This window comes from Sinohyriopsis cumingii, chromosome 10 (assembly GCF_028554795.1).
Source record: "Sinohyriopsis cumingii isolate HCF-2022 chromosome 10, ASM2855479v2, whole genome shotgun sequence".
Taxonomy (NCBI): Eukaryota; Metazoa; Mollusca; class Bivalvia; order Unionida; family Unionidae; genus Sinohyriopsis; species Sinohyriopsis cumingii.
This window is the reverse complement of record NC_142970.1, coordinates 122,637,012-122,661,554: the sequence shown is the minus strand read 5'-3', so window position 1 is coordinate 122,661,554 and position 24,543 is coordinate 122,637,012. Positions and strand designations below refer to the sequence as shown.

At 36.1% G+C, this 24,543-nt stretch overlaps 1 long non-coding RNA gene across 10 annotated transcripts; it reads left to right on the top strand.

Moving 5' to 3' along the window:
• Nucleotides 1–2,019: 2,019 nt before the first annotated feature.
• On the top strand, nucleotides 2,020–24,543 carry LOC149791133 (uncharacterized). 10 transcript variants are annotated; one of them, XR_016423937.1, is made up of 8 exons: nucleotides 2,020–3,073; nucleotides 3,588–3,709; nucleotides 7,990–8,059; nucleotides 10,792–10,906; nucleotides 21,161–21,286; nucleotides 21,632–22,771; nucleotides 23,272–23,429; nucleotides 23,625–24,024. It is a non-coding gene; the product is annotated as an uncharacterized LOC149791133 (long non-coding RNA). The 10 variants fall into 10 exon arrangements; XR_016423936.1 differs by having other exon boundaries at nucleotides 7,990–8,196; XR_016423932.1 differs by adding an exon at nucleotides 24,184–24,543 and having other exon boundaries at nucleotides 2,639–3,073; nucleotides 7,990–10,906; nucleotides 23,625–23,731.

Genomic DNA, 24,543 nt, shown 5'->3' with positions numbered 1-24,543 from the left:
TTATGTAAAACAGCGAACTTCACCAAACTACATACGATTGTCCAATGTGATAAAACTAAACATAATAGGATAAAGTTAATAATGAAAATTTGCAAAAAATATAAGTATAACAAAAATAACATTTTATTCATAGATTTAGACTACGAAAACAAAATCGTTCTAAAATGTATAGACTATATAGTAACTACGATGATATCCTGTGGACAGGTGATAAAGATTTTTAAATAAGATACGTGGTAAAAATAAGAATATTAACCACAACAAGAACTCAGTACGTCTTACGACGAATAGATACTTACCGTCAGGTTGATATAACGCAATTGATGTTGGAATTGGGGGAGAGAGGGGGAGGGAGGAATAGGTATTACAGACCGAAGGGTCGCGTAGCGCAATTGCGAGCTGATGCCATACCCATACCCCCTCCTCGCACCCCACAACAGCCATATTTCAAAGAAAATTTCAAATTCTATTTCAAATATTTCAAAGAAACCCATATAACTTTTTTTTTTAAAAGAGAAAAGGGAAGAAAGGAAGAAAGAAAAAATAAAAGAATTTTGTAATTTAATTTTTTTTCTTCTTTCTCTGAAAGAAAATTCTAAAGACATATATAGGAAGGGATACAGGGAAAATATAAGGGGGAAGTAAATGGCGATGACATCATGGGGCTAAGTCACAGGGCTCAGTGAAGTGCACAGGCCGATCATGAGTCTTTGAAAACACCCAATGTAGAACATAAACAGACAAAATAAAGACACAAATACATACTGTATAACACTTAGTTTAAAACCCTACTAACTTCTCCCGCACTGCATGGTTGACCACTATAGAATAATGTGGTCTCATAAATACGTTTGGATCTTTCAATAAAGCATAATCAGATAAACTAAATAAAGGAGGCCTAACGCGACCCAGGAAAAACACATAGAGAATAAAGAAGCGTGAACCTTGGATCGAGCGTAACCTACCTATCAACATCTTTAAAGACTATTATGAGGAACGACACATATTATCACTCGAATAATAAAATAGGAAATTATTTTTTTTAAACAAAATCTAAATAGTACACCATTCCATCGTCAAAATTAGAAAACCATAAAACAAATTAAAAGATACAATATAACATCATAAAGGAAGAAATACAACTGGGAAAGATATTTGATCTATACTTGCTGTCTCAAACATAAAGAAAATATAGCATACACACAATATAACACCATTACATATAGCAAACACTGAGACCTAGGCGACATATAGCAAAGGTTACAAAACATTTCAAGGGAAGGAACTTCGAGCAAGGTGAGGGAAACCAGACTCGGACGAACAACCCTTTAGATAACACTATGGAAACATAAATACCCCATCAAAAATTCTAAAAACTAAATTTTTTATATAAAATTTTGTTTTAATAAAACGTAGAACACATCGGAGGGGGAAATACACAAATATAAAATACTTTTTATTTTTTTTTGGAAATGGGGGCGTCTGTCCGTTGCCCCCACCCCACTCCCAAAAAAGTGTGTGTGTGTGTGTGTGTGTGTGTGTGTGTGTGTGTGTTATTATACCCATTACATTACTTGCAAAATATATACGGTGCTGACATTTTCGGCAAGAGGGAGACCTACCGATATTCTGCATATAATTATTTTAATGTTTTTCAGAGCGAGAGTATTGGGGCCTGATCTGTTCAATATATTTCTCAACTGATACAGCAGGTATAATCAGAGGCGTAGCTGGGGGGGAGGGGAGGGAGTACATATGTCCCCGGGCGCCAAGGTACAGGGGCGCCAAAATGAGGCTTACAACGTTACATTATAATAAGTAAACAAGGGTAATATTCAAAAATGTGCTTAAACGGGGAGGGGCTGGGGCGCCAATTTTATAGTTCGTCCCCGGGCGCAAAATATCATAGCTACGCCTCTGGGTATAATAGAGACCCCCCCCCCCCCGAGTTTGCCACAGAGCGCTCGTGTAATATACGGTTTAATACAAAATACATGATTGTGGGCAGGAATATACAAATTTTGGTCGATATACATGATCGTTGGTATCTATTCAAACGAGGGCCATGAAATGCATTAGCAAATTCCTACAGTATTTTAAGGCAGGCGATTACGAATTATTTAAACCACGTTTTTCATCTGTCACAGATTTTATAATCATTTTGAAGTGGCTGCTTTATCTCGAGGAAAACGAGCGGTAAGTGTTATACAAAACAAAATCTTAATAGCAATTTGATCACTTTTGCGTCATTTGACAGTAAGAATAGTAATAAATAGAGGATAATTTCTTTTCCTACGTTAGGCCTAATACCTGGTATGTTTTTTAGTGTGGTACACACACAAAAAAACAACCCCAAAACAACACTAACAACATTTTAAAAAACCCACAAAAACGAGTGCCGTGCCGAAGCCACGGGCTAAAATGCTTTATTATCATTTTTTTTTATTTATAGCATCAATCACAAATTGAAATATATACAGTATTAGCGTTGGAAAAGAAAGTTTTCTTTTTGTTATATTGTTTTTTCTCACCCTAGCAAAACACTTTCTGCAAATGACCTTAATAAAGAAAAATAATAAATTAACCTAAACCACTTTGAATGTCGACCGTATCTTTTATTTACACGGCATCATGCGCGGAAGAAAATACCAACTGAACCGGGATTTCAGACAGCAGATGAATTGAAGTTGATTCATTGAACTTCATTAGCAATTGTACAATCAAACAGATGCAACAATGAAAAGTGGAACTATGAAAAATCGAGAATGTTAGATTTGCGAAGGATTTATTCCGAATCATTGTCTGCTAATAGAGAATTCATGTCAGTTGCTGTGTCGGCGATGCCAACACAGCGCGCCGTCCAAATGTGAAGTTGCGTTTTGCTGACAGACATAACACTGTGCCATAATTTATCTGATGGCATGTAAAGAAGCTGCTTAAATTATAGTATTTAAAAGTTTCTTCATTTTGTAAGAGCTCAAGAAATTAATTCTGGTTTGAAAGACAAGATGACGGTAAAACTCAGAAGACGTAGCTGTACAGTACCGTTGGTGTTGGAGACATCATAATAAAGGTAACTGCGTTAACTTCGCTTTTTGTTTGGTAATTTGTTGGATATTATCTTTTGCTGATCTTCTTTGAGCTTGGAGTAAATTTTACATTCTGAACATTTTTATTTGCACTTATCTGCTTAATATGTATTGCTGGGATATCATATAGAATATGAAGTCAGTATAATGGTACTATATTTTACATATTTGAATGATAAAAGACTGGTAAATGATATAATGATAAACTACAAAATAGATAATTTGCCCATTATCCCAAATATGTTAATTAAAACAAACATTGAATGTAAATTCAGATATAATGAGCAGTTGTAAGAAGTAAGAAATAACATTTTATCCATTGAACCTGTTAAGAGTTATCATCATCAGTTTTAAAATAAACACATGGAGACAAGTTTGCTTAAATTCTAAAATTAACACACACACACACACACACACACACACACATATGATATTTTAATCTAATACAGAAATGGTGACATTGATATATGCAGACCAATAGTTTTTTTTCTTCTACAGATATAAATTAAAAAGCCTAATTCTGAGAGTTTCACCTACAACATTCATGATGGGAAAGGGCCACTAATTAAGAGCTGACATATGTGGAAGAAAAATACCATCCATGTTGAAAAGGGCTAGAGGTAATGTGAGAAAACATAATTTATCAATCTTATTTAACATATTGTTGATATTTTATCTCAACTGGTCAAAAGGCTAAGTGGGTTTATGTAATGGTCCAGAGTGTGTTATTTATTTCACATCCCCTTCTGTCTTTCAACAGTAAGAAATTAGCTACTTTGGAGTCCATAGTTCTGATCAATTTGTTTATATAAAACTTGGTTTTTGGGCTTAAAACAACATCTTGGATAAATCTAATAATGAGCAAAATCCAAGTATATACATGTGATCATGTATAAGATTAGTTGAGTTTTTTAACCAGCCTAAAAGCCATACTTCCACAATATAGGCTAAAATCATTAAGTTGTCCTTGAAGTTTGATGAGTGTTAACCATTAATAATAATAAGGTGATCTTTCATCTGAGTATGTTACCACCGCATGCAGTATTTATACATGTAGTGCAGTTTTTACTAAACTTAGAATACATGCTTATATAAATGAGATCTAGATTGAAGAAGTGAAGATGCATACAAATACATGAGGTTATAACCACTACTGCTGATTCAAGTTTGATCATGCTTGGCCATTGGGCTTATATAGTCAAGTTTCACAATGATGCTTATTATGAGTGTGATAAAGGTATGGTAGTGAAGTGACCTTGCATCTGATTGGCAGAGTTTCTTATGATTTGCACAACAGTGTTTATGATCCAATTTAGATCTGACTTGTTTAATTATTTGCTTGTATGTCTGAGGCTATAAGCAAAATCTATGCATATAATGTGGTGGTTCTACATCTCACTAGCCATTCTTGCTACTGCTCTTAAAACTTTTTCTCATTAATTTTATCAGACTTGGTGAATAGATTTATCTCATCAAGATATAGCAAAAGAGCAATTTTGTAAAAAAAATATTCATTCATATTAAACTCAAATTCTGCATCTGATTGGTTGACCTTGCAAATACTATAAGGGCTCTATTTCTGACAAAAAGATTATTTTGATCTAATGTAGCAGAAATGCTTATATGATCAAAACATTGAACATATTTGATGACAAATAAGAAATAGTTTTTCATGCAAATTTGATAAACATTGATAAATCGGTTCATATCATTAAAAGCTTGGAAGAGTTTGATTACATGCGAGACCATCACATATTAATCATTCTTTATTTAGAGAATTATTTTTGTCAGGATTTAGTAAAATATGTAAAATCAATATGGACTGGTTTTGTTATGTACAGCAACACTAGTTGTTTACTGAGTACTGAGGGAATTGGAGTAAGGCAAGGGTACATTGCAGTAGGTAACCTGGTTGACTTGATAACAGGATTTTAACACAAACATTTTTATCAGGAGTCTAGCATACTAACCATTGATTCACTGCAGATCCTGCCCCCATTAGTTACCTTTTAATACATAAAGCATTTGGGTTTTTTATGTCACAAATCCCATAGGGATTAAAATTAACATCATAGGTCTCACTGGATAGTTTCGTATTTTGACATCCCTCTAATTTTTAAGGTAGAAGGCATGAACCTAATTATCACAAGCCTAGCATTTATAAATTTACACATAAGCTAAATCTATAATGTGGTTCAGATTTACTTTGAGTTAGGCATGGAAATAGGTTGGCTTGTTGGTGACTGCCTGTCACAGTTAGATGAGCATTGGAGATCATATGTGTAACTTAGTCTGCAAATGAGCTGCCGACTTTTATTTGTGTCTGCTACAGAGGTAAATATAAAAAAATCTTGATGGTAGAGGGGTGATGAAAAGTATGCTAATTTGTTATAGTACTAGTGAACTTTATTCATGCATAAGGCACATACTGATTCTTTTAGTTGCCTTGTCACAGAAAAATATTGAAAATAGCTATTTCTAGTAAAAAATGAATGTAAAATGTACCTGCATCCTTTGACCCTACCAGAACCAAACTAAAAGCTCAAATTTGTGCAGCTGCTTTTGCTCATCACAAACATAATTGGGAGTATAACTGCTAACCCTACCCTCTAGCACACATTTAAGATCTTTAGAGTTTTTAAATACAGCCAGGAATTACATCACAATTAATACTTCCAGTTCAGTACCTATGAATGTAGTTCTAGTCTATTTTTAGAACATTTTTTCCTCTCTCATTTTGGTGGTGATAGAAGAGTTTTATTTATGCATTTTTGGTAGGGATTTAAAGGTGACTGTTTATTCTTGATAATATGAGCTCAGGGTGTTGTTGTCTGTATGTATTTTGGCGACAGTGCACAGTGAGTAATAAGGCCTTGGTGATGATCCGGAAGTGAAATACGTGTTCTGGTTACATGCTGTTATGTTGACAGTCAATGATCTAAAAAAAGAGCACGTCAACCTTTGATAAGAACTTCACCGTGAAGTCATCTTTGAAGGTATTTTAGATTAACATATGATTTGCATTGATTGTCACACAGTGGAAAGGTCAGTACTGAGAAACAAATGTAGAGAACATATAGTAAAATTAATTGTGTACTATGTCCTGTCAGGGCAGTATCGGAGCAAAGTTTAAATTGGTATAAAATCTTTATTATTAATGATAGACACATGAAATTTTAATATGTCATGTATATTGACTTTTAAAATATAAAAATGAAATTAAAAGTAAAAAATTAACTTTTATTTTAAAAATTTTAATAAAATTTAAAAAAAATTTTAAAAAATAATTAAAAAGCCCCTAAAATGCACATATATAATATTTTTGGGAATCATATTAAATGTTATCAGCATGTATGTATTCCTACACCATATAAAAGCTCCAATGTTGGATTTTTGTCACATTTTGTCAGAGAAAATATCTTTGTAGTCAAAATGAGACCTTCATTAAAAATACATGAAGACAAAATTATAATTTGTATTGGCCATTCAGACTATTTATTAGGGGTCCAATCAGTTAATTTATGTGTTTACGATGGGGTCACTTCCTGAGTAACAAACATCTGCTTGTATAGCCTTCAGTAATTCTTTATAAACATAGTTATAAGGTATTTAGTGAGAGGACAGCGATGAAAACTTTATACTAGAACCTACTCAAGTTCTCTACTAAATCATTTTAAACTGTCTGAGAATGAAATACAGGTCAAAGGGATAAAATATGCTTCCCCCAGGTATATTTACCCTTGGATGTAAGAAAAAAGCAAAATGATGTAAGTTGAATACAAAATGCATTCCATTTCATTGTTCAGTTAGGTTAAGATATTATTGGTGTAGTGCGGCATTGTGGCCTATATGATGTTATGGGAATTCTAATGATCCATCTTGCTTTATGCATTATTAATTACTAATACTATTTGTTAACTGACACTCTAAAGATTACATAAGAAGCATTCAAACAAATTATTTGAATTTAACTTTGTACATGGTTACATATCCCACATGTACAAATATCCATCCATTTTAGAATGTTTGGGATCAAAAGTTCACATTCAGTACATCATATAGGCTGACATTGTACCTATAGTGAACCTGTAAAGCACATTTATGGCTATGTGCACTGAAAATATCCCAAAATGTTATTTTCATCATGAATATGCCTATGTATGGTAACATATTTCAATTTAGTACTTTGACAGAGTACGGTATTGAAACATCAGCTGATATCTGATTCCACTCAATCAATGAGCTTAATAATTGGTAACCAACACTCTTCAAAATACCATATAAATGTTCAAATAGATCATTTGAATTATGTTTGCACATTTGATCTTAACAAGTACATTGTATATGTCCCACATATGCAAATTTCCATCCTTGTTTACAAGTTTTGGGGATGAGAATTTCACATTTAGCTGATGATATAGGATTTATTGGTGCTTATAGTTGATTTGTATGACCACATTTGGCTGTATTCACTTGCAATATCCAAAATTGTTATTTCCCTCATGAATAAGAATGCTTATAGTAACACATTCTAATTTAGTACATTGTCACTTGACTTTCCTGTGTACTGGTATGTAATAATGTTTACACCAATGATCAAACCTCACCACCCCAACATTGCCTTAAACTTTATGATACATAGTCTACCTGATTAGTTATTTAACTTGTAAATGGCTAAATGTGCTTCTAGAAACCTCATATACTTTTAGGATGAATTTAACACTTTAATACATGGCCATTGCTTCACATTTCTGAGTGTCACTCTGTCAAGTTTAATATTTTCCCCCATGCTTGCAACCTTAATGTTAATTTGAAATCACCATATCTAACACATTTTAACTTCATTTACATAGATCTTACTGTTTTCTAGAATTAAGTGAAACATATTGTATCTTTTCAGGTCTAGCCTGGTATCTGGAACAAAGTGTTAGAGTTGGATCAGCTTGGAAGCTCTCCTGAGTAGTCTGGTGGTAATAGCATGGTTTCATAAGGGCATGTGCAGTGTACTGCCATAAGTGACCAAGATTAGTTCATATCACCACACTGATGTATGGCACCTCAAAGACATGGCTTAGGTTTTCATGAGAGAGATCAGCACCATTTTTCAGTAAAGTAGAACCTCCCTAGAAACTATTTTCCTATCCCATTGCCACCTTTTGTTGTTATCGACATTGAAATGGAATGCATTTTTGCTATAAAACATGGTAGTGGTCCCATTAGAACTGTAAATCTGAATGTGCTATTAGTTATGGAAACAACTGCCTAAGTACCTGACACAATAAATGTGGAACATAGCACCTGTCAGTGTTTCTTTAGTGTGTACACCTATATGCATCTGGACAGGCATATTGCGGTTTGCTGCCAAAATCACTATGAGCTATGATGCTTCACTACCCCTGGGGAAAATGTTATCAGTTATACAGACCCAAACTACCATTTGTTTTAAATATCATTCATTAGTCAACTTTTCTGTCTAAAATTTGTCAAACTGTGTTTTAAAACTTGTATGAAAATTTAAGTTTTCAATAAAATTTAGTTTTTAAAATTTAAATGTTTATTTAATTTGCCATTAAAACTGAATTTATCAACATTTGTAACTTTCAAACATATTTTCAGACAAGGCTTATCTTGTATCACAATTAGGTTTTTACTGCATTGAAAAATTCCTATAATTAAGGAAGATATAGCAAATTTAGTTTTGGTTTCTCAAGAGCACTTGGACCAGAACTTGCACCCTGTGGAACACCAGCACTACATACTTTCTGACAGGTGTCACATGTTTTCCTTGCAAGGAAATTCAAAAAGACTTCATGTATAAAGTTGAAATAGGTATAGCATGCAAATATAAAAGTTTGACTAAAATTGGCATAAAACATGGAGCCTGTCAGGAATTACATCACAATTAATACTTCCAGTTCAGTACCCACGAATGTAGTTCTAGTCTATTTTTAGAACATTTTTTCCTCTCTCATTTTGGTGGTGATAGAAGAGTTCTATTTATGCATTTTTGGTAGGGATTTAAAGGTAACTGTTTATTCTTGATAATATGAGCTCAGGGTGTTGTTGTCTGTATGTATTTTGGTGACAGTGCACAGTGAGTAATAAAGCCTTGGTGATGATCCGGAAGTGAAATACGTGTTCTGGTTACATGCTGTTATGTTGACAGTCAATGATCTAAAAAAAGAGCACGTCAACCTTTGACAAGAACTTCACCGTGAAGTCATCTTTGAAGGTATTTTAGATTAACATATGATTTGCATTGATTGTCACACAGTGGAAAGGTCAGTACTGAGAAACAAATGTAGAGAACATATAGTAAAATTAATTGTGTACTATGTCCAGCCTTCTAATTATACAAGTTTCATTACATTGGTCAATAATTAGTCACATGTGATGACACTTGTAACTAATCAAACCACAGCAACTGAGAGCAGACTAAGCACTGATATTTATATGGTACAGTGGCAATATACAGTCTGTCTGCCGCAACACATGAAACAAACTGGACAAATCTGAAAGCCTTGAATTTGATTTTATTTAACTGTATGGTAGAACAGAACCTGAGTTGAAAAGCTTTTAAAGAAAGACCTTGATATCAAACCTAATAATAACTGCAGGAGTTATATTATGGATAATTAACCATTCTCTCAGTTTCAAACTGGGCATTCTATCCCATGGGGTTCTAAATGTAAACCAAGTGTAACTGATATCCTAATGAACTGTAAAGACCATAGCAGCACAACAGCAGGGGACCAGGTATGTCCAGATCCAGAAATCACAGACCAGTTTCAAACTGATGATGAACCACATAAAAATTACACATCTGCTAGAACTTATGTTATGAAGATAACTTAAATTGCATTATTATTAATCCTCCTCCTCACATTCATCATAATTGAGATGCATCATATATGTTTTATTGTAAAATAGTTTATGCAACATAATTCAGTGAAGACCTTTGCTGCCAATTTACCAGTGAACCATTTGTTTCAATGAACATATTTTATGTTGTAACAAGGAGCATCATTTAAACATTATGATACACTTATCATACCTGTATATGAAATCTTAATACTAACACTTATACTTGCAATACTACTACTAATAAAAACACCTGCATTGATAATTTGATTATGTTGAATTGGACTTGTATCTAAATGATCACCAGCTGTATGAAAAGACATATTTTAATATATAGATATTGGATGGAATACTAGTTACCACAATTGAATAGTCATATGATAAATGATATATTATTTTAAACAATTTATATTTGCAGTGAAACATACTTTTACATTATTTTCCCTTAAATTTCATTTATAGAGCAGTATACTCTGCATTCATTAAATTACTGAAATGGTTAATAATACAACAACAAATACTGCAACTTCCAGAATCACAAAAATCAAAAGATATAAACAGAAACTTCCCTACATGTATCAACAGTTGTCACTTAATAGACAGAACTATGAAGATTTAGAATAGGATGTTAACAAATTAGGTATTCAAGTTAAAAAGAAAAAAATACCAAGTAAGCTTACTACCAAAAAATCAAACAATAACAGTGAATTTTAGTACATTCCCAGGAAACAGAATATATGATTTTTCTTAACTTGATCTGATACATCTTAAATCTATAGAAAATGATTCATATTGTATGACTAAAATATTATGTAAACAAAAATTCCATCACTTTTTTCAGATGCAACATGCATACCCCAACCCATCCTTCTTGATCATAAAGTATACCAGCATTCCACTATAAGATGGGGAGCTGTAGTGGCTCAGTGGTTAGCTTTCTGGACCTGTGAAATAAGGTAGGTTCAAATTCTACCATCAGACCAACCTGGGTTAGCTACCATGGTGTGTCCTTGGGCAAGGCACTATACTTAAAGTGCCTTGGCACTAAATAACTTACTTGTGTTGGTTTACCATAAAAGGCCAAACCAAACACAAAAAAACAACAACTTTAAAATATGAGTTTTGTCAATACTAAGTAAAGGAAAATCATACTGAAGAAATGTTTTTGTTAATACAGTTTAATGGATCTAAAAAATCTCATTCTTCTGCAGGAGTTTAAAATGTTAAATTAAAAAGGTCATGGTACACATTGCTTTGTTCGTACACATCAGGCTCCGTAACCCATATCCAACTAAAAATTTTAGTAGAGTCTGAATAAAACATATTTTAATCTGGATGATAATATTTTTTCTCCATTCATATATTACACCACCAAGATTGATCCAAATAAGATTACATTTTACTATAACACTGAGGATGAGTATGCCTCTTAACAACTGACAAATGTGGAGAGAATGGAGTTAAACTGAACTTTGATTTCTTTTCAACCATAGCACAAGATGATCATTTATTATGAAAAAACCTGAATAAAGTTGGAGTTCATAACCATGACAGTCTTGATATAATATAAATTCAATATATTATTGTTGTCTTGAGGTATAGTTCTGTATATTACAATCTCACACAAGATCAGGGTATATTTTAGTACCATACAGTTAATTCAGGATTGTATTAATACCTATTCTGGTGAATGAACATTAAATAAGATTTACTATTTTGGAACCAGTTGCAATAAAGTTTACTAAACAAGAGAAAATATGACTTTACTATAATATCTAAAATGTAAAATCTGCAAACAGAATACTTGCTTGACTTTACACTTCAATTATTTATTTGAAATTAATTTATACAAATGGCATTAAATTGGGTTTCAGGTTGGTAATGACAATGGTAGTAGTGAATAGGGACGGTCTAGGGACTAGGGAACTTCCATGTTAAAAAGGGTATATCCACTCTGGGGACTATGTAATTTAACATGGGAGAAAAAAAAATATCCATTCTAGGGACAAGGGGAATTTAACATGGGAGAAAGAAAATAAACTATTCACTCTAGGGACAAGGGAAATTGAACATGGGGAATAAATCGTGGGACTGTCTTGGGACTAGGGGAAATGGAACAGGGTCGGGACCCTATTTTAATAAGGTCCCGACCTGATGGGTCTATGAAAATGGAACAGGCGAAAATTGAAACAGGGAGGGGTCTCTATTTTTTTATTATTTTTTTAAACAAAAAAATAAAAAAACGGGGTAGGCAATTGAAAGTCAAGATCTTTTCGAGAGATAGGAATGGCCCTGAAAAGGGCCTTTGGTTTTATGTCAATATACCCTTAACATAAAGGGCATCTGTGACATCTTCTTCTTGACCTTAGGCTGCGCCTGACTGCAGGACCATAGATTAAGACTCTTTTGAGGCATCCTTGATGCTCCACATAAGATTCTTCGCATCCACAGGCTGGTGTCTGTCCTGTGGATAACTGTCCAGTTGGATCGGACATACATTGGTATGTCCGTCCGGATCATCATCGAAGACACAAGCGTTGAAGATTGTACGTCGGTCCACATGTTGGGGTGCTGAGTAACAGGTGAAGGAATGCAGTGAACTGTACTTATTTATAGGGAGAGGAAGGATTGAAACGGATTGAGTTTGTTGACCAATCCAAACACGCGTTACAAAATTCAGTCAGCCCACGTCCAATCCGAAGAGAGCAGTCTGTGACGTCACATAGTCTATATAGATTCGCTAGCGCCTGTGCGCAGTCAATCTAAGCGACAGTTTTTCAACATGACGGAAACTCAGAAAACGATCAATTGGGGTGCACTGATGGTGGAGACTACCCAAGGGAACCCAGACTTACTTTCAGAAGAGGTGAATTGGGATTTTGTGGATTTTTTTACCTTGCAAGAATTTGTTCCTGAACCTTCGTCACCTTCTCCTTCATTACCGCACATGGAAAATTTTAGACAGAGACAGAAAGAAGAATTGGAGAAATTTATACAACAGCAAAAGGAAGCGGAACAAGCTTTTCTCCTACAGCAACAGCAGCAAGAAGAAGAGGTAAGAAAAAAACAACAAGAAGAAGAAGCAGCAGCAAAGAAACAAGGGTGTCAAAATCAAACGGTCACGGTACTGTTAGACATTTTAGCGGAGTTAAGAAGTCTGAAACAAATGTATCAGACTTCTTTATTACGGCTGAAGAGAATACGACCTTCCCAAGCTAAACACTCCAACCCTGTGACTACGCCTACCGCACCACCCTTAGTGATTTCAACGAAATCATCATCAACAGTACGCAGTCCAGAATTAGGCCTTGGCCGTGGCAAAGGCTTAAGACAGTTAAAGTTGATTGTTTAAACTCACCCCTTACACCAAAAAAGGCCCTTTTTAGGGCCATCCACGTCTCTCGAAAAGAGATAGACTTTCAATTGCCAATAACTAAAAAAAATCATTTTACCCAATAGTACCTGTCTGTGTATGAGTGTGTGTGAGTGTAGGTTCTTATTTTAAAATCAAAACCCAAAGACACTTACCTTTTATAATTAATTTATTCTTTTATAAATATTTACAATTCACAATTCACAACAGAGCCCTTTAAAAAGTTCATAGACTTATTCTGTCTCATTGTTCACTCTCTGTTTTTTTAATTTCTTCACCGTCATAGTCTTTTTCCTCCTCTTCCTCCTCACTTTCTTCCCTTCTTTTCTTCTTCTGTTTCTTTTTCTTCACCTGTCTGTTTTCTTCCTCTTCTTCTTCCTCTTCCTCTGAAGAATCCCTCTCTTCTTCTGACTCCTCTTGTTTCTTTTTTGGGCAGTCTGGTGACCAGTGTCTTTTTTCTTGACAATAATAACAGGTATCTTGACTTTTGTCTCTTCTAACCCCTTTTTTTTCTTTTTTGACGGTCTGGACACTCTGAAGACCAATGCCCTTTCTTCTGACCGATATAGCAAGTATCTTGACTTTTATCTTGAAAGGAAGGAGAGTAGTCCCTCGGCTGGTCTGAAGAGAATTTTCTAATGACCCCTCGCAAAGCTCTGATGAAACGTTCGATCTTGGTAGTCTCTTCCATCGTTGTGCTCAGTTTGAGAGTGAAATGAATAGTGAAAGGACAAGACACATACCCTTTATATACGCTGGTCTGCTATGACTATAAATTAGTCCATGGTGTTTAAACTTTAGTCATTTGACTTTTTGCTATCGAGATGAAATGATCCAATTCATTTGAGAAGAAAGAAGAAGAAAGTAAGAGGCAGAAACGTGATCTATCGCCTTGTACCAGGGCTGAAGTCTTGGCACAAATTCATGCCAGTGATTTTGAAGAGGACATGAGTGAACCAGAATCCAAACCCTCTAAACAAAGTTTACCACCCTTAGTCAACCCTGAATAGTACTATGACATTTGAGAGATGGAAAAGCGTCCCTCTAGAAAATTTAGAACTACGGCTTACAAATACACAGTGAAGTTTAAAGATTTCAAGTCTGAAGTACTGTTAGAGAAAGCAGAAGGGTTCATCACCGACATGTGGGATTCTTTGCTCACCACACTCAAGCGACAATGTCAACCCAAAGAAGATGATCGCTTGAGACTTTCCATACAACATGACGGCTTGAAATCCCCTGTTTGGATCGAGTTTAGCAGCCCTGCAGAATTGACCACTTCCAAAGTCATGGACAAGATTCAACACGTGCAACAATCTAATGACCAGTTTGACATCACCGATGGAAAAGCCACACTGGACATGACCCACGTCTCTCCTCCTCAAGGGACCGGACAATGCAGAAAGACCTTATTGGTCAACAACCTTTGCATTACCAAAACAAGTCTTGTCCAAATTAACAATTTTCAAGACCACATGTGTTTAGCCCGAGCCATCGTGGTGGGATGAACCTATGCCGACAAGAACGACACGGTAGAATGGAAAAGAGCCTGGGAGAACATTCGAAAATCGAACCGAGCCAAACAACGAAATGAAGCAGAACTTCTGTTACAACAAGCATGCCTGTCCAAAGACACATCCTGTGGCATTCCTGAGATGCAAAAATTGCAAGATGCCCTAGCTCCACGATACACCTTGAAAGTGCACCCTCAGGAAGTGCGCGGGTCTCTGTTGTTTCGAGGGAAAGACTTTAAGGATGGAAAATACATTCACCTCTATCATCACGATGACCATTTCGATACCATTACCACTATCACTGGATTCCTGGGATACAAATATTACTGTGAGAAATGTGACTTATGATGGTTATAATAATCGAGAGCAACACAAACATTGTGGATCGAAATGCTCAGGATGTTTGGCCTCTCAACCCTGTCTGAGCGAAGGGCAAGAACCAGTGCATTGTCCTGCTTGTCTGCGCACATTTGTCAGCCCTGCCTGTTACCAACAACATCTGAAGATGCAAGGTTCACAGAAGAAATGTGCTTGTCAACTCCTGAGATTGTGCCCAATGTGTGGACAAGGTCTATGTATCAACAGTACCAAGGCACACGTATGTTCAGGAAAGAAAAAATGTCACATTTGTCACTGCATCGTGGACTTGGAACACCAATGCTACATGCAAAAATACCAATCCCAACCAGAGAAAGAGGATGGTCACAAGAAGAAGAAAGGCAATTTCATCTTTTTCGACTTCGAATGCATGCAAGAGACCGGTATTCACATTCCTAATTTCTGCGTGGCTCATCGAGCGTGCGAGAAGTGATTCAAGAACCTATCTTGAGTTATTGCACTCACTGCAGTAAGATTCCTGGAGGGCGTGAAAAAATCTTTCAAGGACCGAACACACTAGCCGATTTCACACAATGGGTCTTAGACCCCATCGACAAGACGTGGAGCCAAGAGGACATCGAACATTATTATGGAGAATCTCATCACCATGCCACGGTGATGGCTCATAATTTCTCCGGATACGATGGACAGTTTCTTTTGAGATGCTATACGGAACGTGGCACCGAGCGTCCTAAAGTCACTTTGAACGGAGCCAAAATCATTTTCTTGCAAGTGGGACAAGTGCAGTTTAAAGATTCGATGAGCTACTTAGCCATGCCTTTGAGTCGAATGCCTAAAATGTTTGGAATGACAGAAATGGCTAAAGGGTACTTTCCACACTTTTTCAATACAGAAGCCAATCAACACGCCGTTCTACCCCATTTGCCTCAGGCTCACTATTACGACCCTGACAACATGCGTACCGAACGAGAAACTTTCTACGCTTGGTACCAGGCTCACGCCTCCGACCCTTTTGACTTTCAGGAAGAAATGCTAAAGTATCGTCATTCCGACGTGGACATTTTACGGCGATGCTGTGGAAAATTTCGAGAACTGTTCATGGAACACGGAGGGGTTGATCCTTTGAAAGAAGCTTGCACCATTGCCAAAGCGTGTTCCTTAGTCTACCGACAATGATTCATGCTTGAAAACACTGTTGCTGTCATCAGTCCTCAAACGACCAACTATGTCAAACGTCAATACTCGGTCAAAGCCCCATGCTGGTTGCATTACTTGTGCGACAAGGAAGACAAATGGATTCAGCATGCCCGCAACGGACAGGGCGAAAAGATCATCGGAATGCATTCGGTCGATGGCTGGGACTTAGAAAACCCCAAGATCATGTACGAGTTTAACGGTTGCTTATTTCACGGATGTCCCGTCTGTTACCCTGACCGCGGCACTAAAAATCAGTTCTTACAACGAACCATGGAAGACTTGTACCAGGCCATTTGTCAGCGACGCCTAAAGTTAGAACAGGAAGGATACCAAGTGGTGGAAATGTGGGAACACAAATACGATCACCGTTTGAACACTGATCCCGAGTTTAAACGCCTCATGGAAAGTTACCAGTTCATGGACCCCCTGAACCCGAGGGATAGTTTGTACGGAGGAAGGACCAATGCCACCTGTTTGCTGTACCAAGCTGATGAAGAGAAAGGAGAAGAAATCAAATACTTGGACGTGTGTTCACTGTATCCCTACGTGTGCAAATATTGTTGCTTTCCTGCAGGGCACCCACAATTGTTCACCGAACACATCGACCTAAAAAACATTCGACACTACGAAGGCTTGATCAAGTGCAAAGTTTTGCCTCCCACGAACCTATACCATCCCGTCTTACCTCGCCATTGCCAAGGCAAACTTATGTTTCCTTTGTGCCGTACTTGTGCTGAAACATGCAACCAAGATCAACCTTGTCATCACACCCAGGAAGAACGGGCCTTGACGGGGACATGGGTCAGCGTAGAATTGTTCAAAGCTCTGAACATGGGATACCAACTGTTAGAAGTGTACGAAATTTGCCACTTTCCCAAGACACAATAATTCCACAAGGGTGACCCCACGCAGAAAGGCATTTTCACAGACTACGTGGATGCCTTTTTGAAACTGAAGCAAGAAGCCAGTGGCTATCTGTCCTGGTGTCACACTCCCGAAGACCAAAAGACATTCAGAGAGAAATTCTGGGCACAAGAAGGCATTACTTTAGATCACATTGAGAAAAACGAAGGCAGGCGATCGTTTGCCAAAGTGATGTTAAATTGCTTGTGGGGTAAAACGGCACAATGACCGTGTTTACCCAAGACGGAGTATTTGACCGAACCTTCCCGCTACTTTCAGATGATTCACGACAAAGCCAAATTCATGAAACACGTGGACGTCGTTCGTGAGGATTTGATCTTGGTGAATTACGAAGAAGATCTGAACTTTGTAGAAGATGACCCCTTTGGAAATGTCATCATTGCAGCTTACATGACAGCTCATGCTCGCTTAAAATTGTACGAAGCTTTAGAACTGTTAGGGGAACGTGTCTTGTACTTTGACGTGGACAGTTGCATTTATATCGATCACCCGAGTCAACAGCACCCTGACATCGAAGGAGACCGTTTAGGAGCCTGGACAGACGAGCACCCCGATGACAAGATTCTAAGTTTCGTCAGTGGTGGTCCCAAAAATTACGGCTACGAATACTGGGACAAACAAGAAGTGCACACGAAGTGTAAAGTGAAAGGACTTACTCTGAATTATCGTACCAGTCGAGTGGTCAACTTTGGCGTATTGAAAGAAGCCTTGCAGTCTAGAGAAAGTGACCACCTATCAACCCAACAAGATTGTACGTTTACCCACACACCACATCGTCAGTCGACCCTTGGAAAAAGTCTATCAAATCGTGTAGCAGAAGCGAGTGTGCCTTCCCACCCACTTTACTTTGCCGTATGGACATGTCGGTATAAAACATTGGTTGTAAGAGGATAGCCACCCACCAGAAGGATGACTTCGCCACAGCAAGAATCGAGTGAGAAATCCAGTGAGAACTCCAAGTTCAAACCCTACCATTTTCCAGTCTTCTTACCTGACTATTGTGATTGTGCCCATCGATTGGACATGTTTCAAAAATGGCCTACGGATAGGGAAGGATTACCTTCTTCGTATGTTTTAGCTAAAACAGGATTTGTCTACTTCGGACCTGAGTCAGGATTGGGATACGAAGTACAGTGTTTCGCTTGCGGACTGAAGTTACGAATGGATCTATGTATCTACAAAGATTCAGCTATTCTGGAACATACTCGATGGTCTCCGCACTGCCCTTACCTTTCAATGGCCTTTCCACCCATTAAACTACGGTACAATTATGACGGTACCTTAGAGACGGTACCTTCCAAAACTAGACGTAAACACATTGCATCCTATTTCATTGTTGTTTCTTTTCCACATAATAGCTTATTTTTTATAAAATGTTAAACTTTACTAATCTTTTTTTCAAGATCACTTTAGTTTGCAAAAATATATCTTGTCATTTATTGGCATTCTACATTGAATTTTGTAAACTAGCTATAAACCTGACCTAATTACTCAACTTAACTGCTGACAGAAACAGTCTACAGTAAATGTATTTCATTTCTATAGCTCGATGGATAAACATTACATCTTTTAAAGCTGTGCACAGAATAGGCCGACATATCACGAGTCAGGAAAACATGGGGGTGGTATCCCCTGTGTCCAAAATTAATATCATTTTGAATAGAATATTCTAGTGACAATTGCCTCTTTTCAAATGGTAAGCATTGCTTTTTTTTATTTTCGTCAATCTGTCAAATTTGGTATGCATTTTGCTTTAATATTTGAGATGGAAACCTTAGGTGCATAGAAATGTCAGACAGCATTGTACATCATGGATGGTGTCCAACATACTTTTATGATCATAAAACAAAATCCCATTGTTTTAGTTATGGCCACTGATTTAAAAAATATTCATCCAAGCTAAATATAATAATAATAATAATGAGGACTTTGTATAGCGCCTAATCTTTAGAAGCTCTAAGCGCTTTGCAACATTAGACATCATAAAAACATACACAATGATATGATTACAAAAACAAACACCATGAAATTAGAAAACATAAAAAACATGCTGAGAATATTTAAGGTAGTTAACATTATTAAGTCATTAAGTTTGTTTTTGCAGTCAGAATAAGTAGTTTTGAGAGCACTCTTGAATGGGATCACTGCGTCTTTGTGTCTAAGTTCAGTGGGCAATTCATTCCATGTTGCTGGGCCCTGGTATGCAAAAGAATGCTGTCCATGTGACTCTGTTTTCATAGTGAGAATAATGAGTATATGATTGTCGGAAGAGGAGTGTAAGTATCTTGCTTGTGTGTACACATAGGTGAGGTCGGATAGGTATGTTGGACTAGAGTCTGTCAGTGAAACGTAGCACAGAGAACTAATGTTGTGTTTGATTCTGGATCGAATGGATAGCCAGTGTTGGGTACAGAGCAGCGGGGAGGTGTGCTCTGATTGTGGTACTCTAAGTATGATCCAAGCAGCTATGTTTTGAACTTTTTGAAGTCTCTGCAGTAGATATTAAGATGAACCAGACATAATTGAGTTACCATAGTCCAGTCTTGAAAGTAGTAATGAACACACAAGTGTTTTAGTGGCATCAACTGAAAGATATCTGAGAATGGAGCTGATGCGTCTCAGCTCAAGATATGCAGCCTTGCATATGTTCATGACATGTTGGTGCAATGTGAGAGTACTGTCCAGAGTAACACCTAGGTTTTGTACTGATTGTGTGAATTTAATGTTGGTGTTGCTGATATTTATTGTGTGAGGTAAAGGATGTGAATGAGAAAGTCTTTGTGTTGTAATCAGAATGGCCTCAGTTTTATCATCATTCATCTGCAGCTTGTTACAAGTCATCCATGATTTCACATCAGAAATGCACATCTCTACACCTTGGATGGTAGCATCAACTTCAGTTGGGTGGCTAGATTTGTATATTTGGGTGTCATCAGTGTACAATTGGTGAGACACTGGATGATGATCTATGACACTTGAGAGCAGCTGAGTGTATAGAGTGTAGAGAACATGTCCAAGAACAGACCCCTGTGCAACACCACAACATAGATCAACTGGGCTGGAGTGTAATCTATTTGCAGACACAATTTGTGTCCTGTGGCAAGGGTGATATGCAGATTGTACATTGCTAAAAAGACTGTTTGAATTCAGACAAGATGCAAGCTGGGATTGAACAACCTTTTGTAAGATTTTTTATATGAATTGGAGATTAGAAACCGGGCAGTAGTTCTTTAAATCCTTATGGTGTAGTGTTAGTTTCTTCAGCAGAGGTTTTACAATGGGAGTTTTGAAAAATGATGGAAATTATGCTGATGAGAGAGAGGTATTAATAACATCAGTTAGTGAAGGCAATACTGGATCTAAGCACTCAAGCAGCAGTAATGTTGGAATTGGATCAAGTTCACATGACTTTGGTGCACTCTAGGATGATTACTTAAAAATGCATTTATTGGTGGTGAGAGACTAAATACATGACTTGATACTTGTGTTTAGCATTAATTGGAAAGCTGAAGATTAGTAATCTTTTGACATACATATCTTAATTGTACCATTTAATTTACAAAATTCAATGTAATTTGCATTGGTAAAATGTGTAGCACAAGAAAAGTCATTATGAATCAGAGATAAATCATATCTTTGTTTTGTCTGGAGCTTGACTAATTTATTGCACATTTCTGTACACTATTTTGTCTTTAATCCAGGATTATTCACTGCATTCGGATGCATTTCATGGTGAAAATTCACCAGCTGGATTTAAAAGTGGTGAATATTGCTAGCGATTGTTCTGCAAACCCTGTATGTCACAAGGAGTCAGTGTATTCAAGGACTCATACAGTATTTACAAGTTCTCATTGACATTTCAGATGAAAATGAAGAACTGAAAAAAGATGAAAATCTCAAGTGGAAACCTTTCTGGTCAGCCATCTCATCCAAAACCTCCTGAAATGGAGAGTATTTTGCAGACTCCAAGATTTCCTCTTATCCTGCTGGTATGTTCTATTTAGTTTATCTGGTCTCTTTTTATTTTTTATCAATTGCTTTTATACCATGCCACAATTGGAAATTCTTTATCAAAAGTATGTATAAATTTCATCATTTTTCTGTCTGTTTAATAAGATGTGTTTAAGAGTACTTACTTACTCATGATGCTGTATATATGAGATTAGATGTTTTGTTAAAAAAGAATGCATTTTGTGATATATTGTATCACTGCTTTATATACAGTGGTCATTGCAACCAGTATGCATTTTGTTTACATGCCAAAAAATCCAGTCTGATTTCTTTGTTTCTTTTTTACTGCAATTAAGGAGTAGTGATAATCTTTATACTCTTAGCTGCATCCAGAAGGACAACACCATCACCATCCCCATCCACTCTGGAGTGGAGAATATAAAGATTTCTCTCTGCCAGTTCCTCTGCAAGTAGTAAGTATTGAGGATGGAAAAAAAATGTACATTATAGAATAATGAAACAAATACTACAGGTGTTGACTTTTATATAATCTCTTATTTCATTTACAGCTCTCTAAATACGAGTAGGTCAATTATACACTGTATTTATGAATTTAATTCTCATCTAAGGTAGTAGAACTGTTTTATGTTTGACAAAATGTTGGGTAATTTGTGGCCATACACTAAAAACACATTTTGTAGCATTTAAAAATGCTTATGTTCAATGCACGTAAAACTCATTGGTTTGTTGTCACTTCAGTTGATAATAGTCTTGTCATCTTGTAGACATTTTGAATGTTAGTGTTCAATGCTAAGGTCATATACATTGATTCAACATCAAAATTTGTTTGCAAAATGGAAGATTATGACATGAAAGCACAAGCTCTTGTAGCTTAGATACTGTTATTTCAGAACATTGTGAGATGTTAATTAATTAAATTATAGGTCATAAAACATACTGTTCAAGACTTATTTGTGCAAATAAACAATGAATTGTTTTTCATTGATGTGTCGACTGTTCATCATTCCATTGGTTTTTTTGTATTTTTATTTCTGATGTATACCATTGTCTTGTGTAAGTCAGACGCCTAAACCATCTACATTGAATGCAGACTTTACAGACACCAGCAGTGAAACAACATATCCAGGGAATAAAAAAATAAAGGATTATGGGAAAAGTTTTCATATAAACTGTACAAAAACCATGTATTTCATTCCATAAATATATTTCATTGTTAAACCCATGTTCACTGTACAGATCTTTTTAAGGAGTTTATAATAATGATCTTGATCTTTCAAAACTAATTTCATCACAAATCTGTTACAGATTTCCAGTTCAATGTACTTATGAAACTGGACACAAATATTGAGAATTTGTTGGAGCAGCTGGCCCTCCAAGTTCATACACAAGGCCCAGACACAGAATATAGAGAAGAAATTCTTGCAATGCCATGTGATTCAGTGGAGGAACTAGAGGGCCTTTGCCAGAGGTTGGAGGAGAATCCCAAACTCTCCAAAAAGATGGTAAATTGGGGCTTTATTTTCTATTTAAAAAAACTGTTATAACCTTTATTTGCTGTTGTGAACCTCAATATGCATTATGCAAGTTCTGCAGTGCCTGTATAATTATTTTTGGGGGTGGGGTGAACATGTAGTGGTCGGCTGTTTTGTCTTACGGATGTAGGCCAAAACATGTTTAGAGATGAACATGTAACAGGTATTTTACTACATATACACTATTACATATTATGTGGCTACTTTAATTCAATCCTTGAGTGAATGTCATTTATGAAATTAATAGATTCACGGTGGTTAATTTGGTTTATAATTGCTATTAGTACATTGTGTTGCATAGTTAATGTTATCAAATTTTTTTCAAGTTAGAGAAATTAAATTTGCTTGCAAAACCATGGCAAAAAATAACTATATACAAGCATATTTTGTCACATCGATCATGAAGTACTACTACTAATAATAATATCAAAATCAAAAAATAGTAATATTATTATTATTATTATTTTCAGATATGCTACTTGAGCTCCCTTGGCAGGTTTACAATTGGGGATAGTGTCTGCAGGATGATGAAAAAGCTTAAAACAAAAAGACTGGCCAGAGTATAGTCCAAAGGGACGTAAAGGGAAAAAAGCATTTCAAGAGCTTGTGATATGTCAGGTTTTGATAAGTAAGTATGGCTTGATTTAAATTGTGTTTTTCATGTGACTTGCCAGAGATTTTTAAATGAATTGATAAAGTAACTTGAGACCACATTTCAAAGTACATGTTTTAAAAATATTCCATTGATTATTGCTGCCATTTAGAAAAATGCAATGCATCCTTTGTTGTGAAACTTTTTTAAAACATTGTATTACTCTTGCAGAAGCCTGCTTGAAAACTAATGGCAAAGCAAAGGCAAATGGAATGGAAGAGACCATATCAGAGACCCTCAAATATGCACCCAACCAACGCAGAATGATAAAAAACAAGGTAATCCAAATGACTCTTATTTCATCAATATTGGATTCAGTTTCGTCTTTTAAAGCATAGTATTTGCAAAGCGGATGCATTTCTAAACTGATAACAAAATCAGCTTATCCTATTGCCCAGGACTATCAAAGCTAGAGTCCAGCTAACTACAATATGCATATATCTTGTCTGATCGGACAAGTGCCTCCATTTGGAATTTTTATTCACATGAAATATTTGGATGAAATAAATTCATCTTTGTGCAAATTGATTGCACCATCCACTTGCCAGAAATGATAAGTAAGTGCAAAGTTATCTTGTATCATGGCTTAACAATAGTAAGGGAAGCACAAGTGCAGTGAAGAAAATTTCATACATTTTTATAATGCTGATTAACATGACTTCTGCATATGTAACTAATGCTGAGATGATATGACTTTATTTAAGCATTACAATTTTGTTTTAATTTGCAGGTGCCTGAGCAGAAGAAGTAATAGATAAACTTTACAGTGGAGTTGGAGACTGATTCTGATTCATAATCTTAATTAAATCTAGAAAATAAACATTAAAGTCATATTAAAATATCTGTTGTATTGTTTCCTTCTTTCATTTTTCTCTTAAAAACAAATGTCTGAACCTTTAGTCTGTAAATTCAGTGGATTCCTTATCAGCCCATCTACTTTTACTTTACACCATGCTACTTTAAAAAAAAAAATGAATTATCCCCATTGGGGTAGGTCCCCCCAACCCCCCACCCTACTTTGTCAACTTACCTGCCACATTTAAATCTAATGGAAGGCCCTGCTGTAAAGCCTGTTAGTAAAACTACCCAA